The sequence below is a fragment of the Macrobrachium nipponense genome, chromosome 1, assembly GCF_015104395.2.
Source record: "Macrobrachium nipponense isolate FS-2020 chromosome 1, ASM1510439v2, whole genome shotgun sequence".
Lineage (NCBI taxonomy): Eukaryota > Metazoa > Arthropoda > Malacostraca > Decapoda > Palaemonidae > Macrobrachium > Macrobrachium nipponense.
In genome coordinates this window covers 96,964,799-96,980,252 of record NC_087200.1, presented here as the reverse complement: position 1 = coordinate 96,980,252, position 15,454 = coordinate 96,964,799, and the positions used below count along the sequence as shown (strand labels likewise).

The 15,454-nt window shown below is 39.6% G+C and overlaps 1 protein-coding gene across 15 annotated transcripts in view; it reads right to left on the bottom strand.

The window, feature by feature from the left end:
- The window catches only part of LOC135219499 (GTPase Era, mitochondrial-like), a 619,404-nt gene that overhangs the window by 15,653 nt on the left and 588,297 nt on the right, over positions 1 to 15,454 (bottom strand). For 2 of the 15 annotated variants that reach the window (XR_010315451.1, XM_064256315.1), the window contains one exon: positions 7,156 to 7,727. The exons of the other annotated variants lie outside the window; for them this stretch is intronic. The gene's annotated coding sequence lies outside the window, so the exon portion shown is untranslated. The remainder of the gene's footprint in view (positions 1 to 7,155; positions 7,728 to 15,454) is intronic. 15 annotated transcript variants of the gene reach the window in all.

Genomic DNA, 15,454 nt, shown 5'->3' with positions numbered 1-15,454 from the left:
TCAACAGGTGGAGTCTGTTGAGGTGATGGAGGAAAAGTTCTAGTAATCATCTGGTCCTGGTGACTCTTTACTACATTTCCTGAGGGTAAAGCACATTTGTAGGATAGGGGACCTGTCTGCTTGACAACAGTGGAAGGGATCCACTTAGAACCACCTGGGGTATAATTTCGAATAATTACTGGTGATTCAGGTAAGAGGCGCAACTTGCGAGGAGTGCCTGTATGCTCGTCTTTTGCACTTGCTAATGGTTCATAACCCTAGATGACATACCATCAGGAGGCCATAATAGATCCAACCAAGAACGCAAGTGTCTGCCAAACAATAACTCTGCTAGAGACATACCTGTAGTAATATGAGGAGTTAACCTATAGTTGAATAGAAATCGGTCCAAAGTGTCCTGAATAGATGACTTGGAAGTATGAAGTGCCTTCTTCAGAGTTTGCTCCATTTTCTCTGCTAACCCATTAGTAGAGGGTTTATATACTGCTGTGGTTATGTGCCTAATACCACCTTCTTCCCAGCTGGTTCCCATTTTTATATGGGGTCACCATTTCAGATGAGCCGTTTCCATCTATTTCTATCCTGCACTTCTGCCTCATCAATTCCCTTCTCATGTAAGTCTCCTCTCACAGAGTCCTTTCATCTCTTTCTTGGTTTCCCTCTTCTTCTTCTTCCTCGAACCTCCATCCCCATAGTATATTTCCCAGCATAGTCCTCATCTCTCCTCAACAGGTGTCCATACCATCTCAGCCTCCCCTCCTGCACTTAGTTTGATATTTCCACCACCTTAGTCGACCCCCTATGTAGTTATTTCTGATCCTATCCTCTCTTGTCATACAGCATTGCTGTTCTTACCACCATTCTTACAAAAATCCTTGAACTCTTGAGAGATAAAACACAGACCATTATCAAAGACAATCAAAATAGGAAGACCAAACCATGAAAAAGAATGTTGTAAACACTGAATAGTCTCCTTAGCAGTAGTACCGTATGTAGGATACACATCCACCTACTTGAAGTGTGCGTCCACTACCACAAGAAAATAGTGACCACCTACAGGTCCAGCGTAATCAATGTGAAGTCGATGCCATGGGTAGGTAGGCCATTCCCAAAGATGCAGTTCCACCTTAGGCGTTATTGCTCTTTGAGATAAACACTCAGGACATGAGTTTGTCAAACTTACCAAGTCACTATCTAGCTTAGGCCACCAAAAATAACTACGTGCAAGCTTTCATACACATAGAACCCAAATGTCCCATGTGTAGTTCTGCTAACTAACTAGCCCTTAGTTTGGGTGGAATGACAACTCGAGATCGCCATAAAACACAACCATTTTGTAAAGAAAGCTCATCCCTTCTCCTGACATAGGGAGTAAGTTCTGAATCATTTAGTCTTAGTATTTGTAATCCAGCCTAGCTCACAAAAACACAAAACTCTAGCTAGTGTAGGATCTGTACGAGTTTGCTCCTTTATATCGGCACTCGTTACAGGTGAAGATTCCAGGAAACTCACTAAATTAATCCAATCAGCTGGTATTGGGGTAGAGTCTGTAGCAGACATTAGGGGAAGATGACTTAGAGCATCTGCAGTACCTATAAGTGTACCTAACTGATGATGGAATGTGAATTTATAAGCCTGGAGTAGTAAAGCCCAATGTTGAATCTGACCTGAAGACACAGGAGGAATACTCTTATCAGGTGAGAAGATTCCCAGTAGGGGTTTGTGATCTGTCACAACTGTGAAATCAAGTAATAGTAAAACTTGTGTAAAGTAAACACAATAGCAAGGGCTTTTTCTCCATTTGCGCATAGTTTCGTTCTGCTGAAGTTAGTGTGCATGAAACAAAATTATATAGGTCTCTCCACTCCATCCACTAAATGACAAAGAACAGCTCCAATACCATATGAGCTACTGTCTGCAACAACAACTTGTAAGTAGTAACTTTGGATCAAAATTGATGAGAGTGCTGGAATTCACGAGTGTCATCTTACACTGAGAATGCAGATTCTTGTTCTTTACCCCATACCCAAGGAGTTTTCACTTTTAGCAGATGATTCAAGGGTCCCAACATACTAGATGCTTTAACCAAAAACCTCCTATAGAAGTTAAGAAGACCCAGAAAGGCTCACAACTGAGTGACATTTGTGGGGACAGGAGTTTCTGCGATAACTTGGGCTTTTTCCTTAGTAGGATGGATACCTTCCTGGTCAATCATATAGCCTAAGTATGGAACACTAGTGACACAAATAGTACACTCCTCTAAGCTTATCCTTAGGCTGGCAGTCTGGAGCACTGCTAAAATCACAATTTTTGAAAGTAAATTGTATTTTTTCTAACTATACAAACCTGAGGTCCTTTACATAAGGAGTTACTTTCAGCGTAGGCTGGAATACGGCCATGAAATTCTTGAACAAGGTGGTTAGGTAGTAACTACTGTTTGGTAAACGGGTAGGCCCGCCTGTAAACACTCCACTTTGCCTTTCAGCCAAGGTTTCAGATTGAGGGGTGGCATGAGGTGGGCATAAATGTAAAGGACCTTGGGTTTGTATAGTAAGGAAAAATACAATTTACTTTCAAAAATTTTTATTTGTTCCTACACGATATACAAACCCTCGGTCCTTTACATAAGGAAGACTCACTGATTGGTGGGAGGAATGTGAGTGAGCCTCTAGAACTGACTGAATTTCTGCACAAATGGGATATTCCTCCTGGTTATAAGAGCGAGAAGGAGTGCCCTGCTTCTGACACTTGATCGGAGTATAGGAACTGCATGATCAAGTGTCGGACTTCTGGGCCTTTTTGAAATGAGTGAGGAATTGTGACTCATCCGAAAAAGGGCTGGGAAAGTCAGCAGTGGATAAAGGTATCGACACTCAATGAAGTGTCGATCCTTCTTAGGTACAGAAACACACCAACAAGACAAAGTAATGACTGATCTGGATCAACCAATAGAAAGTCCAAAGCGCAGATCATGAAGGTTTCAGACTCGTCAACAGATGCCGAGTGATTGCTCATCCAACTCCGAGATGTAGTCACGACATGACACCCGCCTTTTGAAGGGTGATGTTGATATCAAACCATGCAAATCGTCTGTCTTTTCGCCAATGATGTTGAGAGACAAGATGATGATTCTCGTGAGGCATGTGCACATTAAACGAGAGTTAAATGCCTTCTAGAGACCGGAGTCCCTGTGATGGCAAGACAGAAGTTTCTCATCAGTAGTTGAATCTCAACCAAGGAGAAACATTACTATATTACTAGTGAATGACTAAGGTGATTGTGGACCTACATCTTCACAGTTGAATTGGAGAGAAGTGAACTCTCATGATTCTGATCATAAAGAAAGTCCCGTCGATGACACCAACCCATGAAGACAGCTTTAATCCCTTGTGTTTTACATGACTGACAGAGTTATTCTGCTATTTAATTGCTGTGCAGCGAGAAAGTTGGCGCTTGCAATGAAGGCAGAGAGTCTTTCAGAAATGAAAACAAATGGATCGCACTGCCTGAAGAACTGCTTCTTGTGAGTTGGATTAGGGAGGAATTTTCTATTTACTCTGGAAGCAGAGCTAGTCAGGTGGGGAACAGGCGAAGTCTTCCATTATTCATCTCCAATTTGTGGTGAACAAATTAGAAAACATATTTTCGAACTAAACTTTTAATTGTCTGAAAAAAACCATTTTGCGTCATCACAACGGCTGATGGGGCAGATGCAATGGAACAGAAGATTACAGACTTCTGATATACCCTGGGGTAAACAGAAAGTTGACAATGAGTCTAATGAGATATATCTGTCTGAAAATTCTCGCAACAGCAAATGTTGAGCACAAGACATGGGTCTTATGCGAGAATTCTGAGCAAACCATAAACCTAAGTCTGTGATTGCCGGGCAGAGACTCGAATTGGTAGTTAATCCTAGATGGAGGAGAAACTACTAAGAAAACTACTAAGACGAACATAATCTTGGAGAGTAGGCAACATTCTGCCACTCGCTACACTGAGTTGCCTGGTAGTACATTCCAATTTCGGCTAGAACTATAGAGCGCAAAAAATGATACACTCAAGCATCTGCATCTTAACTGAAATGAGAGGAAAAGAAACCCTCTTGTTTGGTGATAAAAGCAAATGTTGTGGTGTTATTAGCAAACAATGCCATTACCCATCTCAAAATCAAAACCAGAAACTGTTGGGTGGCCAAAAAGGCTGTCCTAAGTTTCTGGTTAATTAAAAGAAGGTACTATACATCTTGGTCACATATTCAAAGAATCAACTTGCAGATATGCGCCTATTACTTGAACGATACAACTGATAACAGAAGCAAGTCATAGGAGAATACACTAGCATATTCGTAGGTTCCTGTAAATTGCACTCCAGCCTAACTCTTCATTCAAGAGACAAGAATAAGGACTGGGAGCAGACCACCTTCATTCTCTAATGAAGAGAGCAAAGGTAAAGCTGTCCCAAAGAAAGACTTCTATGGTGATAACAGGATACCGAAGACGACTAGTTCAAGCCAAACAGGTTGTTCCCAAAACAGTAGCACTGGAGAGGTGTCCAAACATCTCAGTGCTATCCATCCTGAACAGACTGACCTATGTTTGGTAAAATTCTAAGATTGAACCAAAAACATAGTCTATCGGATTCGAACTCTAAGGAGTACACTCCATAGAATTCCTCTAATTCCCTTGTTCATTCTGGTGTAACCAGGAAGTAGAGGAGAAAAAGAGAGAAGGATTGACAGTTTTTGCCTGTTCTTCCCTGAACTTGCGATGTTGACCGGAGTTAAATGTAGTAAAAACTGGCGAAAACTTTGCATCATGGGAAGGGAGGGTGCTATGACATGGCAAGGAACCACACCAATCAAGAACAGTGTTTTCTTGGCAGAGCTGTCTGATCAAGCTTAGTACATTACCACTACATAATTATGAGTTTTAATCATCAACAAAGAACTATCACATCTTCCCAATTAACTGTTCTCCTTCGAGGCTGAAGCTCCAAGCAGAATAAAGAGGGATTTTGTGTCTGCTGTCCTACGTGTTCGGACCCTAAGGTCCAAAAGACACGAGGATGGTACCTGACCATTCACCTACAAGGTGTTGCATGCAGTTCCAAGCTCTGCATAACTCCAAACCCGATTATTGTAAGACAATAATCGGGCAAGCCTTGTCTCGCCCTGGTACTCTGCAATATGATGAAGCCGAGCACTTGGCGAGCGCCAGCGAAACCAAGGGATCCAGGCACTCAGCGAGACTCCCTATTTTTGTAATACTTATCGGGAATGCCCATTGCCCAAGTGTTTGGAAATCACAGAAAACCAAATCACTCTGTGAACGCCAGAAATTCCAAGGAATTTAATGGCTCAGCGAGACTCCTGATTTTCGTAATAACAGTTACTGGGGAAGTCTGTCTCACCTGAGTGTTTGGAAATTACAGTAAACAATAACACTCTGAAAATGCCAGAAATTCCAATTATCAGGAATTCTCGTCTCACCCGGGTGTTTGCAGATCATATAACATCGAAACACTCGAAGAGTGCTAGAAATTTCAAAGAATTTAAGCACTCGGCGAGACCCCGGAATTTGGTCAAATGATCATCGGGGTAGGGCCCCACCTCGACTCCTATAGAAATCGAGAATGAATGGGCATAAAAACCAATCCTAAATGGGACCATTGAAGACTGGAATGCAAGTAAAATCCAAAAGAATATACACTTGAGGCTCCCAAAACACAAGAACCCATAAGGGACTGCGAACCGAAATCCGTACAAAGGACAGAAAAAGCCAGGGAGAACAATGCTTCATTGTATGGATTCATAGTACCAAAAATATGGTATTACTATAGTTTACACCCAGTCTGCAACTCAGCAATGAAACCCACATAGGTAGGTAGTACGCATTGAGAGGAGTTCAAAAGATCCCCATCTTCCCATTAGCTAATTAATAGTTTCGGAGATATGATTAATTAATGTTGAAAAGTTACCAATATATGATAGAGCTATATAGCCTACACAGATGTGTAGATCTCAAAACTAACATTTTCAACCCTCGTACACTAGTCGCAAACCAAAATTTAAATAGATAATGAATTTATTTTTTTAAAACCCAATTTTTCACTCTTCAGTAAACTTAAAAATTTTCTGTCTCAAGTTGTTCTTACCCCCCCTGAAACTGCTCCTGTTCGTTTGTGTACATTCGTTGAAGATTGTTTGGTGTTAGTTCCACCTACGCATTTGATTTATTCAATTATTTCCATTTTTTTCGGTTGGCACATTTTTTGAAGCCCCTCCCGGTCTCTGTAACCAATGGGAGTTCACTATTCAAATATCTTTAGGTAGACTTCAGATATATTTCCAATTTCAATTCAATTAGTAGTTTGCCTCAAGAATGGAAGGAATTGAACTATGTGTTTCTTGTGACATTAGCTACTTTTGTGAGTTTAAAGAGTTTGTTGACAAGGAGGAGAAGGCAGTGGACTTTTTAAGAAGACACTGGGTATTGCCCATACAGGTTTTGTGCAAAAAGTGTGAAAAACCTTGCAGGTACAGAGAAGACAGAGAGCAGTGGGTGTCCGACCGTTACGTGTACTATAGTAAGAGCAAAAAGAGGAAGTATTGTAATTTTGTAGTAAGTGACTACATGGGTAGCTTTTTAGAGGGTACACACCTTCCTGCTTGGCAAATTTTGTGTTTTGCCAATCATTGGTGTCAAAAGTTTTGGGAACACTCCTCTATATTAAGTTCCCTACACTGGTCACCAAAGACATCTGTGGATTGGCGCAGTTTCTGCAGTGAGTTGAGAAGTGCATGGCTAGAAAATCAGCTACCGATTGGGAGTACAGGTGTCATCATCGAAATTGACGGGACATTCTTTGTGAGAGCCAAGTACAGTTGCGGTAGAGATTTGAGGCATGTGTGGCTGCTCGGTGGGGTGGAGGGTGAGAACAAGGACAATTTCATAGTGATACCCTTAACTGAGGGCAAGGAATGGTTGGGTGGCCTACTAGAGTCTAGGCGACAAAAGGTACACACATAAAGTGGTTAATCACTCGGAAGCATTTGTGAACCGGACAGACAGCACAGTTTACAAGCAGAACATTGAGAGGCTTTGGAAAGACGTACAGGAGTGGACAAAGAGGCCAGGGCTCAGAACAGAATACCTTGTCCCGTATTTCTCCCGGTATCTGTTCCTGTGGAAATTAAAAGTGGAGGAGAGGCTTTATGAGCTGTTCAAAGCTGCTGCCGTTTCGTATCCGCCACAGTCTGAAGGCCGTACACGTACTACTACTGTCGTCACTAACAGTGAAGACGACACTGACTGACGAAGCTCTTGGCGAATCTACACATAGTCCATCACACTGTGAAGAAGGTATTTTAAAAGCTCTTTTTCATATTACGATTATGCTACACAAGATATTTTTCTTGCTTGTTAAGATGATTTTTGCATGTTTCATACCATGATAGTTTTTGGAAATGCTTGATTAAAGTTGAAGGTCATTTTTCAGAAACCTCTAGCCAGAATAATAAAACATTATTCAGTTAGTTTTCTTGTTTTGTGCTGTCACTCGTTTTCTATCACTAACTTCCTCAGTCACAGGTCGTTTTCTGTTAACCCAGTGGCTATTGGCAAGCGCGCGCAACGTAACAGTTCCTCTTGTCAAAACATAACGTGCTTGCCAAGATTCTTTCAATTTGCAGTTAAGGCGCACAGCACTGTTCCTCCACGCCCTTACTGAAAGCAGAAATGTTAAAAAAAATTACTGTTAAAAAAGTAGTGTCTCCAAACTGTTGGGTTATGTTGAGGTAATGACAATTAAAATATGACAGTTTTGCCGAAGACCATACCAGTAAATATAGGAAATAACTCAGCGTAGGGTATTTCTTTGGAAGTTACAGTTTCCTATAGTATTTGGGTTACTTATTAAGAATTTACCGTTATTTTTGGGGGGTCCGACTGTAATTAATCCAGAGGGTTAGTACTAAATATGGTGAAATACATTTGACGCCCCAATCCCGAGTGGCTTTCATATTCACGGGACCATTCCTTGCATTCCATGTGGAGTTATTGCCTAGTATTACCACAATACCAACAGAAAACAACAAAATAAGATAACTAAGAGAAAAAATTATTTTTATGCTGGCTGGAAGCTTCTGGAAAATGACCTTCGAATTCAATCAAAGTCAAAAACTAATTGATTGATTGATTGATTGAAAGTTTTCTGGCATCCTGACATCAAAGGTCATTGACGCCGATATCGTTTATTATGAATTAAGAATAAAAGAATATTCAATTAAAACCATAAAAGCAAATATGTCATTATAAAAGTTAAATAGCTTTCAGAAGACCTGCTTCTTAAAGAAATCTAAAAATGCCGCTAGCATTGTACAACACATCATGTCCAAGAATCTTGGCAAGGATGAACCTGCCATCCTCATCAGATGTCTATTTCTTTCCGTGCTATAAGTGGGGCATTCAGTCAACAAATGCCTCACTGTCAAGGGTGTCAAACAATCGCCACAATATGGTTGGTGTTGGCCAGCTAGCAGAAACTCATGTGTCATCTGAGTGTGACCAATTCGGAGACGACAAAGAGTACTCTCCCACTTTCGGGGCATAACATTATACTTCCAAGGGGATACAACATTTGTTATTTCTCTCATTTTATTATCAACTAAACTATTCCAATGCTGTTGCCAATAATTATAAATAAAATTCTTAACTGTAGGTAAAAAATCATTACAGGGAATGGGATACCTTCTTGGTAGCAACTCAGCTGCAGCATTCTTTGCCAGTGAATCTGCCTCTTCATTTCCAGACACACCTAGGCGTGCCGGAACCCAACAAAATCGAACTGTTATACCTTTCAGACCAATAATGAAAAGCCACTCTAAAATCTTTAAAACCAAAGGGTTACTAGAATTAAAAACTTCTAAAGCTTGCAGGACACTTCTTGCATCACTAAAAATGGAAATTGCCCTCCTCTTTTAATGCTATTTTCTCAATAGCGGTTAATATGCCATATAGTTCTGCAGTAAATATGGAAGATACTAGAGGAAGTGCACCTCTACAATTAAAAGAACTACTATATACTCCAAATCCAACGCCAGCATCAGATTTTATGTTCTCCGACATAAAATATTTACAAAAATATTTACAAAAAGATATCTCTGGTAATTTCCATGGAGGGGTTGGTGATATCCTAAATGGAAGAACTCTATTTCTTGCTTTATCAAGACTGTTTATTAATTGGGTGTAACTCAAAATATCTACGATGCCTTACAAAATATGCAGTCTGACAGGCTAAAGAATTAGGAAGTCTTTGCAACCTAAACCAATACCGAATAATAGAACACTTTCGGTAAAGGTCTAAAGTTAATTCTCCAGCGTCAACAAGGAGACTTGGGATAGGCGAAGTTCTAAACGCTCCCGTAAACAATCTAATACCAGCATGGTGTATAGAATCTAATACCTTTAATCGGCTTGGGGTAGCTGAGGAGTATATTTCACACCCATAACTAATTTTTTAACAAATTAAGGCCTTGTATAATTTTAAAATAGTTTTGGGGTCTGCCCCCCATGGTGTATGAGACAATACTTTTAAAAGACTCTGAGTCTCAAGACATTTAACTTTTAACACCTTCATGTGAGGAACTCATGTCAACCTGCAATCAAATATCAAACCTAAAAATCTAGCTTCACTTACACATGGGATCCGTTGGCCTTTCATGTATTAACAGCGAGGAGCGTCGCCTCCCCCCCCACCCCGCTATTTTCATATTTGGTATGAGTTTAGCCAGAGCGTTAGGTGAACTGGTAACCCTCAGTCTCTCTCTCTCTCTCTCTCTCTCTCTCTCTCTCTCTCTCTCTCTCTCTCTCTCTCTCTCTCTCTCTCTCTCCATTATCTAAGGTCACCAAATCAGAGTCGGAACTACAAAAAACAGACATTTATTCAAAGTAAAGTACTAGTTGAATAATTCAGGTTCTTACAGGATAATTAATGAAATGATAATAGTTCAAGTCTCACAGACAACTAACTCAGATAACCCCCCGGTATTTATATCGTCTTAATCAGTAATTAGTCACACCAATTATCTCTCCTCCAAAATATTATAGTTCCCTCTACACAGGACACTTAGTCCCCTCACTAGGACACACAGTCCCCTCACTAGATCCACCTGTTTAAAAGACAGAACACACTAGTGAGCACACACAATTGTAAAGACAAAGTCAAAAGATTAAATGAAATGTCAAAACAAAAACAAGCCATCCCTTTGGCTAAATCATAATGATTCTTGCCCATTGCAGCCTGGAACGTCACACACAGAAACAAATATAACTTTCGCAGAGCTATCCCGGCATTCTGCCTTTTCTCCCGTAGCTGTCTCCCTAGTTCTTGGCTAAACCATGCCATTAAGAATGGACATAGTTCGTACACGTACACATGAATTCACTCTCTTCGTCAACGCCCCAAGTAACTGGTCACAGCCAGTTTTCAAAGACACCTTGAACAAGCCCTCACGAACTCACATACCCACAGAACGAACATTGACCTGCTAAGTAAACATCTTAGTGTCACACCATCCCAGAAAAGAGACATCAGCTTTCTTAAGGTGTCGATCGGACTCTGTCTCCATGGGAAGTTAAAAATGATAAGTCTGCACATTCTAAAAAAGTCACAGCACATCACATTATAATGGTATATTAAACATATTATTAATTATAACCCTCTTTTATATAACAGATACTCGGCCACCTAGAATTGCTAGCACCTGCCTAGCCATAGCTCACATAAAACAGCTTATACATAAAAAAAACACATTGGCCGGCCCAAAACACAAAATATAGCAATAACTGGACGTCTCTGGTAGCACAAAGTAATGTCTATCATGCTTCATCTCCAAAAACAATTGGGTGTATAAACTTTTCCATTTTGGATTCTTGAATATCCCTCTTTGTCTGCAACTGCAACTCGTGAAAAATACGCTGTAGGAAGGCGAAACTTCTCCCAGCAGGACATCTAACGGCTTCTGTAGACCCAAAAGCGCTGTAGAACGGCAGCAACATCTGGTGGGTGTCTTGCTAGCGTCAGGGAACGACGATTATGGTGTGTTTAAGTATGTCAGTCAAGTCATCGGTCAATCAAAAAAGAAAATTAACCCCAGACATACTACTTCTATCAAATAATGACTTCAAAAATTCAGAAATACTAACTGAACGTCTCCCAACTAATTCCAATTAATATGACCACTAAACTAATTACTAACTTCAACTCGTGAAGGAACTCTACATGACCACTAAACCATAAGTCATTATCACAACTCCACAAAGAAAATATTAAGTTCTCTAACTCAATTCTCCAACAATAAAAAAAAAAAACTTCACCAAATTCACACACCAGCAAACACAACCCAGAACTCACAGTAACTCCATGGACTTCTACACTCACATTTCCAACTCAAATTCTCACAAGTAAAAAAAAGAAAAAAGGTAGTAAGCCCAAGAAAAAAAAAAAGTCACATAATAAGCCCAGCCCCAAAAATCAAAAATGTTCTCTCAAGCTCTGATATTTCAACAAAAATTCTCCAATGTCTGACAGCAAGAACTCCTCACTGCTCACATAACTAATCTCAAAACGCCCATTTATGTAAATCACAACCCCGATAAATTACATCTCCAGTCCAAAAAGAAATGATACTGCCCAGTTATAAAAAAAAAATTATCACCTATCCGGGATAAAAAACTGCTGTAAACTCACAAGTCAGCAATTATATGCCTCCAAAAATAACATCTCTATAGGACCACAATGCAGTAATGCCACTCGCTTCCAATTAGTCATGAAACCAAAAAGAACCACAGAACTCTTCTCTTGGCTCGAAAAACTCCCAGAAATTCAACTAAAAAAAAAACATAACCACAAAAAAGGTCACCCCCAAAGATTAATTCCACCTCCATATATATATATATATTATATAGATATATATCTATATATATATATTATCACCATCTAATAACCACCACCACCCCAGTGATGAAAATATTTCCTCCATTTAATTAATAACCACACCACCATATTCCCTCTGATTATTCCACCAATAACCACGTGTTAATAAAACCACCACTCCAGCAATAAAAAATATTCACCTCTGTTTCGGCAAATAAAAAATACTTACCTCTATTTCACCAATAACTCCATGTGGAATAAAACAAGTCTCCAAAAAATATTATATCTCCAAGCAGGATAATCCAAAATGAAACTCCATCGCCAAAAAATGCACTCAAAGCATCCAGCTGACACACTCATAAAAATTGCCCATATCTCCTCAAAAAGGTGTCTCCATTTGCAACAAAGATGGCTGCAAAATAATTGAACTAAAACATAGCTCTCACCACCATAGGCCTAGACTATGGAAATTATATCTCCAACACAATAAAAAAAAAACCAAATGGCCAAAATATTATATCTCCAAAATAATATACCTCCAATTCTCCAGGAAAATAACTCAATGTTATAGTAAAAAACTATAAACTCTCTGCTTACCATAACTGCTGAAAAAGGGCAAAAACTCGGCAAATAAAATTGTCCAGGAAATTCTAAAAAAAATCACCAATGTGCCACAACTCATTATAACAAAACTCCAAATTCAAAATGTCTAAGCAAAGACTTCTCCATATGCACTACAACATAAGCCACTAGATAGTTTCCTATCTCTGGCAAAGTTGTCACAAATACAACAAAAAGTATTGTGCAAGAAACCCACAATTTCTGGAACACAAATATCCAGAAAAAAATGTAGTGCCATTTCGTATGCATTCAAAAAATGCAAAAATTCTCCAATAAATCTCTCTGCAGCATCAAACAGCTGAAATCATAAACACATTCCCGAACAATGACTCTAAGCCACGAACTGAGACATTAAAAAAAAAAAATTCCCACACTGGAAAGAAAAATAAATTCAAACTCGCCCATGATAAAAAAAAACTTGTGTCAGCAATGGCTAACTTCTAAAAAAGGAAAAAAGAAAAATCAACGGCATTGTTAACTATCCCCGTGACTCACGTAGATGTCGAGCAATTCTCTGCTGAACTCATAAAAAAAGAAAAACAAAATAAAATGTGTCGTTGGTTATTCCCAAATTAAAAAAAAAAAAAAACCACCACCACCCTTGATAGCATTACAACACCCATGTTAGTATATAAAAAAATCACCAGTATTAGTATAAAAAACATCACCAATGTTAATGCTTGCCCATTCACCAAAACTTCAGCACAAAATTCACCAAAAGTTCAGCAAAATTCAGCACAATTCACCCAAATTCAGCCAGATTCATCACCCCTGAACTACTGACATATTCTCCAAAGTCGTAGAAACTCAAAAAATAATTAACCACAAAACTTCTCCCATAATTCATTGTAATAATTCTCCATAATATAATTATCTGTAATAATTATAAAATAATCTCCCATGAAATATCTCAAATAATGATAATTCTACTTAAGTACCTCTCCCGTAAAATGTCTCAAGTAATAATAATAACAATAATTCTCCATAGTAATCATTCTCCTGCAAATATCTCAAGTAAGGGCATTAATATTGCCATTCCACAGTATACACCAATATTGCCAAACCCAAAACTCAACACCAATTCCCCAGTATGCACCAAATATAACACGAGGCACCCATCCACCACCAATGGCGACACCACCTGACAACATCAGTCAGCAATCATCATCAGTCAGCACCACCGGGCAATCACCAATTGACAACATCAGTCATCACCACTCATCCCCACTTAGCACCATTTTAAAGTAATCTCCCCAACACCACTCAAATCTCCATTAAAAAAAATAATAATCTGTGTCCCAATTTATAATTATGCCTTCCAAAGCATAAGGAAAACTTACACCACATCCCATATGTATATCATTTCCTTTTCTCTTCACTCAAGAGAAAGAAAATCTTTCTAAAAAAAACCCTACGGGCATCTCACATCATCAACCAATCATTATCAGCTGATGTCCTTTGGCATTGGAAATTCATTATCAAGGGCAAACTCGTTCCAGATACCCCGACACACACACACAAAAAAAAAAAAGTTCATCCCCCACTACAAAAAAAAAATTCACCCTCCTCTGAGCATTAGAACACCCCCTCTGAATAGTGTTTGAGTACCCCCGAGGCAGACCACTACTACCCTCCCCTTTCAATACCCCTGTGGGCCAGTTCAACAGAAATGACGCTGAGCGAGTAAGAACAAGTGGGTGCTCTATCTCCAAGAGGCAAAACCACAGTATTGGATGTATGAAAACCATTCATACACACACACATGCATTAAACAAAGACGAATGCGTCTCTTCTAAACATGCGCCAATAAAAAAACACGTCACTTTCTACTCCTATGGGAAAAAAATGTGGTATCCTAAACCAATCCCATAACACAAAATGATTCAAAAAAAACCCCAAGGCCCCCCCAAAAAAAAAAACATTGTAACACTCACCGCTTCCCAATGAAAGAAAACCTGACCGCAAAACCGAATGCGCAGTAACACGCAAATACACACACTCGCGGACGTCTCGGGAACCGCTTTCACAGACTCTCAGTTCTAACTGACTGTGCCCAACCCCTTGAGGCATCTCGCCCTGGGCAAAATGCTGAGTTCAGTTCAATTCTCCCTGCCTCATTACCACAGTTAACGGACGGATATTTCTCATTCCCTCTCTCCTAGCAACTGAAATCAATTTTCCACAATCTCACAAAAGGCTTTTTCGTTTGACCACCGCTGCCCACCACTATTAACAGCGAGGAGCGTCGCCCCCCCCCACCCCACCCCCCGCTATTTTCATATTTGGTATGAGTTTAGCCAGAGCGTTAGGCGAACTGGTAACCCTCAGTCCCTCACCTCTCTCTCTCTCTCTCTCTCCATTATCTAAGGTCACCAAATCAGAGTCGGAACTACAAAAAACAGACATTTATTCAAAGTAAAGTACTAGTTGAATAATTCAGGTTCTTACAGGATAATTAATGGAGTGATAATAGTTCAAATCTCACAGACAACTAACTCAGATAACCCCCCCGGTATTTATATCGTCTTAATCAGTAATTAGTCACACCAATTATCTCTTCTCCAAAATATTATAGTTCCCTCTACACAGGACACTTAGTCCCCTCACTAGGACACACAGTCCCCTCACTAGATCCGCCTATTTAAAAGACAGAACACATAATTGTAAAGAAAGTCAAAAGATTAAATGCAATGGAACATCTTTACAAAATGTCAAAACAGAAACACGCCATCCCTTTGGCTAAATCATGATTCTTATCCATTGCAGCCTGGAACGTCACACACAGAAACAAATATAACTTTCGCAGAGCTATCCCGGCATTCTGCCTTTTCTCCCGTAGCTGTCTTCCTAGTTCTTGGCTAAACCATGCTATTAAGAATGGACATAGTTCGTACAC